Consider the following 6,914-nt stretch of genomic DNA (forward strand, 5'->3'; position numbering starts at 1 on the left):
ACAAATCAATAGTCTTTCGTTTGCAGTTCGCAATAGCATCATGCAATGTTAACCAATCCATAACCAGAATTATATCAAACTCGTCGAATGGCAACAACATCAAATCAGCCGAAAAACATGAATCTCGATTCATCAATGGAAAATTCTTTCATGCTTTATCAACTAAAACACACCAGCCTAAGGGGTTCAACACTCTAATCACAAACTTAGTAGACTCAACAGGCAAAGTCTTACTGGATACTAAAGTTTCACATACATAAGAATGAGTCAATCCAGGGTCAATTAATGCAACAACACTAGTATCATAGAGAGTGAAAGTACCGGTAATCAGATCTGGAGATGAAGCTTTTTCATGAGCGCGGATAGCATAAGCTCTGGCAGGTGCGCGAGCCTCAAATCTAACAGCCGTGTCTTTAGCTCCCCTCTGACTGCCACTCACATTACCCGTATTTTTGGGTGGTCTACCTCGAGCTGCCATGTGAATTGGCCTCGTATTCCACTTCATATCTTGCTCAACTAACTCAAGATATTCACAAATGAAGTGATCCATCGATCCACATTTAAAACAAGCCCGATCATTCAATCTACAATTGTTGGGATGTCGTTTACCATAATGTTTGTACTCAGATTGGTTCGATCGGATGTTACCAGCACTAGCTACTGAGGTAACTCTCGAACTCACCGGTGGTCTATCTCGATCATGTCTAGAATAGCCCGCAGTAGCCTTTGAATGGCTAAAATCATCTAGGAATTTCTTTGATACTGTAACACCCCTAACCCGTATCCGTCGCCGGAGGGGTAAGGAATATTACCAAATAAGTACGAAAATTCATTTGACAATACTCAGGTAATTTCCGATAGCATACCATTGAATTCAAATTTCATTTATACACTATGCAAAGTAATCTTCTCAATTTAAATAGTACCTTAATTCATTCCTAAGTTTAATTCACATCAAAACATTTAAAACATTAATCGATTATCATCCACACATACACATTAATTTTGTGGAGCGCATATAATAACTTAACAAGCCATTTTCGCATGGCTATACATATATACATCACCAAAAAGATACGTAATTAACATCAAAAGTCAATCCTATACATGCCATTATCAAGGTTCATTTACAAGAGTATCGAAAGGTTTAGATAGTGTGGACGACTTCGACTTTGGATCTCCCGAGTCTGATAGTTCACGAACAAAATCTATAAAACAGGGAATGAAGGCAAAAAGAGTAAGCATTTCGATGCTTAGTAAGTCTTAAGTAATGAAATCATTTATAACTAAAGCATAGCATTCATAAGGCTCATCATCTTTCTGACTAAATGTAGTCATGATTAAATATACCCCTATTGTTCATACATGTCATCTTAAATTTTTCCTTAAACACGAATTCGTATGTAGATAATCTCTTTTTACCCAACTAACCTCATAATTATGCCGAATACATCTAATTCGATTACAAGGCTAAATAAATGCAAATACGCAAAAATCACATACTTATGTTACTTCACACTTCAACCCATATACTTACATGCTCATAGTCAATCTTAACTTAATTTCAATGTATATACGGTGCATACTTGATCATCTTAGGGTTGTAAGCCCATCAATAGAAATTATTACGACAAGATTGCACATTTCCAACCCAATTACCTTCGGGATTTAGCCCGGATGTAACAACCAGCACAAATGCCTTCGGGACTTAACCCGGAAATAGCAACCAGCATGAATGCCTTCGGGACTTAACCTGGAAATAACAACCAGCACGAATGCCTTTGGGACTCAACCCGGGAATAACAACTAGCACGAATGCCTTTGGGACTTAACCCGAAAATAACAACCAGCATGAATGCCTTCGGGACTTAACCCGGATATAATCCTCAATTGTCATTCACAAAATATTTTTATATTATAAATCATTAACAATTTATTTACATTATTAGATCACAAACACAACATAATTATCCATCATTCCATTTTCGGCTCAACAGCTCATACAAATAACACGATTCCGTTTCGCTACTCTACATGATTTTCTATAACCATTCGACTACAAGCCGATGCACTACCCATTTATTTCAATATGTAAATCAAGAGAAACCATCAGGTCATAATTTATTTATTGTCCTATATATATAAATATATAACATTGTTTAATCAAATCATAAGCTAAGTTCCATTACTCAAAGACTTACCTCGGATTTATTTGGACAACTGCGGATAGGCTACTTGATTGCTTTCTCTTTTCCCTTATTCGAAATTGCCCCCTATGCTCTTGAGCTTTAATTCAACAAATTTTAAACTAATCATTAATTGACTATTCAAATATTATTTTCAGAATATAATACATATATATTCGACTTTCACACATACAGATTATAGTAAGCTTATAAGAAAACATTAATCAACTCCTTAACAAATTTTTATCAATGATTACCTCATAATCACAAATTTACAATAAGCTGTCTTCCTGCACAACAGTCAGTAAATTATTTATAACTGGAGCTACGAAACTCCAAATCAATTGCTGTAAAATTTCCCTAAAAATAGACTCATATATATGTTATCCATAAAATTTTCAGAATTTTTAGTTTTTCCAATCAATACCAGATTTTTCTTAAAGTTTCCCTTATTTCACTGTTTGACTAATCTGATCACTCTTCACTACAAAATAAATTTCTCATTGTACAGAATTCAAAACATGTCCTTGTTTATTTCATTTGAAACTAGACTCATTAAGGAGTCTAAGAATATAAATTTCATCATTTTAATATTTTTATACGTTTTATAGTGATTTTATAAAAACAGAACAGGGGATCTAGAAGTCATTTTGACTCTGTCCCACATTACTTCAATTATCTCATTATCGGAAATTCTTTTGCTTTTACAGTTTCTTTTATAAGAAACTAGACTCATCAAGCTTTAATTACATAATTTATTCAGCTTCTAACTCAACTCCCACAATTTATAGTGATTTTTCCAAAATCACTTTACTGCTGGTATCCTAAAGAGATTATTGCCAATTCACTCTTTCACACATTCTTTGTATACATATTATTTAATTATTTATCACCCTAGATATTATTAGCTAAATAGATCAATTGTACATATATACCGCCAAGACCGTACCTAATAATTTTACTTATACATAACATTACTCAAATTCTTCGAAATCATACTAACAAAAATATCATGTACTATGCCGAACCTTTAGGAAATCAAGCACCTAATTTATCCATTTCAAAACACCTAATCGGCATTTGTTCAAGACATTAAGCAAAGTCTATGTTCGAATATTACACATATGAGTATTAGAAATTATAGTTTTTAACAAGATCAACTTCTTTCATCAACAATTTCTTCATCAAAACTTAAAGATAAAAATCAAATTCCTTCCTTATCTACCATAACCGAATGTTCAATTCAACCATCCAAATTCAAAGTTTTGGCATGGGCTAAGTAAGTAGCATGATGAGTAACCTAAAACAAACTAGAATTTCAAAAATCTAACTTGATTTACTAACCTTCCTTAGGTTTCAAATGGCCGAATGTTTGCTCCCCTTTTTCTCCCTTTTGGTTCTGCTATGAAGAACAAAGTTAAGACTTTGTTTTCTTCCCATTCTTTCTATTATTCTTTTCATTTCATTCATCTATACTATAACATATAAAGCCATTAACTAATAATTAATACATATTTTTATATATCACTTCATCATGGCCGGCCACTAATTGTCAAAAATGGATATTTGACATGCAAACCCATCCTTTTTCTAACAAGCATTATTACACCACTTTGAGTTTAACCTATCATCTTTCACATTTATTTCACATGAGTCCTATTTAATCTATTTCACATACAAATGATAAAATTAAAACATGAAACTTTCGCACGTGCATGTACACATACAGTAAGCATAGATTATAACGGTTAATTATTTTATGACTCGGTTTTGTGGTCCCGAAACCACTTTCCGACTAGGGCCAAATTAGGGCTGTCACAGATGCCAACTGAAATGTTTTACCCGATGATCTTTTTCGTGAATCTCTAGCTTCAAAGTTAGCTTTTCTTTTCTCTTTCCCAAGCTCTTCAGCTTTGCATGCTCGCTCGACTAGTACAAAGAACTCTTGTATTTCAAGTATCCCAACTAACAGCTTAATGTCTTCATTCAACCCATCTTCAAATCTTTTACACATTATAGCTTCAGTAGAAACATATTCCCAGGCATATCTGCTGAGTCTCACACATTTCCGTTCATACTTTGTTATGGTCATACGACCCTGTTTCAACTCGAGGAATTCTTTGCGTTTTTTTGAACAATGAATCTCTAACTGATGTATATCTTACGGAATTCAGTCTGAAAGAACTCCCAGGTCACCTGTTCTTTCAGAACTACTGATATTAATGCATTTCACTAGTGATATGCAGAATCTCGAAGTAAAGATACAACACATTTTATACACTCGTCAGGGGTACAGGATAGCTCCTCAAACACATGAATAGTATTATCGAGCCAGAATTCAGCTCGCTCAGCATCATCATCAACAGTGGCTCTGAATTCTTCAGCCCCGTGTTTTCTGATTTTATCAACCGGGGGCTTATCTAATCTCATCGGATCAATAACTTGAGGTACCACGGCTATCTAAGGAGGATTAGGCGGGGTGGGGGTTGTTGAATAGCCGGATTTGCCTGGATATACTGTGTGAACCATTCGTTCATCATCTGGAAGAAGGCTTGTTTAGCCTCTCCCTCGTGGCTACTTGAACTAGGTCTAGAATCAAATTGCACTACCCCTTGAGTGGGAGCGGGTGCATTACTTTCCACGTCATTTGCTACAGCTCGATCGGGATCCATTTACTATACGAAAACACATTTTAATTGTCAGGAATCACCACACTATCGCAATTTATAAATATGGCATGTATAGCTAGACTCACGCCCACTACGTTAGTCCTAGAATAGACTAAACCGTAGCTCTGATACCAATAAAATATAACACCCCTAACCCACAGCCGTTGCTATAATAGGGTTACGAGACATTACCGAACATCTACTTCTATACAATATAACTTCTAAATCCAATAGTAACCATCCACTAAATCATATTAGTAAAATTTGTACATATGGAACACATAACCAGATAAAATTGATCATGCTTTATTATTTTAACACATATACAAACAATGCTTCAAATTTCAACTATAATAATATCATTTATATAATCATATATTTGGACTAAATAATGTGCAACAAATCCATATTACAAATACTTAATACATATAAATGTTCGAACCACATGACTCTAATATTAATGGCACTTATATACTTAAAACATATCCCATCATATATCATTACACTCCATACATCGAATATATGCCAATATCTATTTCATTAGTTGAATATCAAATATATCATTTGATAACTTCTACACAAGAACAAAATAAAACCATTCAAACCATATTACTTTAATTATTATGCAATCACATATGCGACTTTAGTAACATTACAACATGGCCGAACATACTAATGATACATATAAATATAATGCGCAATTTACCCTAAGAACAAAAGCCATATATAACATTGGAACACAAATAACATTCCAATGTATACCTAATTCACATCTATATTAATATACCTAAACTTCATATTTCATCCTATTAACTAATTATTATTTCGGTCACACCATTATCAATATCATATGTATATCAATATGAACTAAATATCGTAATCGAATTTACAACCACACATGTACGCATACCTATATTAATATTAGCATCAACTTGACACTTTTAACTATCTATTAAAACTAACCAAAACATACCTAATCATAACCATTTAGCAAAATAATCAACCAAAACAATCATGAAACATATTCATTAATTACCATTTAGCAACCAAACCTATAAAGCCAATATACAATCATCCATCACCTTAATTATACCATATTTCATAATTCCAGAATGAGCTAACTATTAAGCCTATTATACATCATACCTACCATTTCTCATAGCTGAATCATATAACCAAACATCACAAACATATATCATACCTACCATTTCTCATAGCTGAATCATATAACCAAACATCACAAACATATATGCCATGTATTAATCTTATCAACATGAACTAATTTTATAAGTCATTCATATCAATACTCGACTAAAACATATAACCAAAACACCATTCAAACATGACATGGAACATTCTTACCAAAATTTACTTATCCTATGTCAAATTACTAAACCACCAACTAACTTAATAATCAAGCCAAACCATATAACCAAATACCACACATATATACACCATGAAATATACTTTAATAAGTCTATGCCATAACCGAATGCATATCAACATTAATATCAAGATTAAGCCATTTTCGCATGGCTAAATGTATACACATTCAAAATAAACTAACACAAAGGCTAGCCTATACATGCCATAAGTTCATAGTTTTAAACTTTTGTAATACCGAAATAACGATCGATAGTGTGACGGATTTCCTTGACGATCCCTAAGCTCGTAACCAACTCCTAAAACCAATAAAACATCAAACGAATACACACAGTAAGCTAAAATAGCTTAGTAAGTCATAAGCAAATAATTTATTTTTGACAACATTCTTAATTCAATTAAAGTAGACCAAACCAAACAAACCTTAACCAAATGTGCATATATCATTCTTGTAAGTACAAACATATCTCATAAACATTAACATTCTAATGTCATGGCCAACTAAACATATACTCATAAACATATATAATACTAACTTTTATATGCATATTTCATATATATATATATCACAAGTACACACTTACCTTATTTTTTTTTCCCAAAGCACATACTTGACCTCTTGGCTCAGTTTTACATTCGATCAATATTCGATATTGCCCATTGAACCATTCGGAAT

The sequence above is a fragment of the Gossypium hirsutum genome, chromosome A13 (assembly GCF_007990345.1).
Source record: "Gossypium hirsutum isolate 1008001.06 chromosome A13, Gossypium_hirsutum_v2.1, whole genome shotgun sequence".
Taxonomy (NCBI): domain Eukaryota; kingdom Viridiplantae; phylum Streptophyta; class Magnoliopsida; order Malvales; family Malvaceae; genus Gossypium; species Gossypium hirsutum.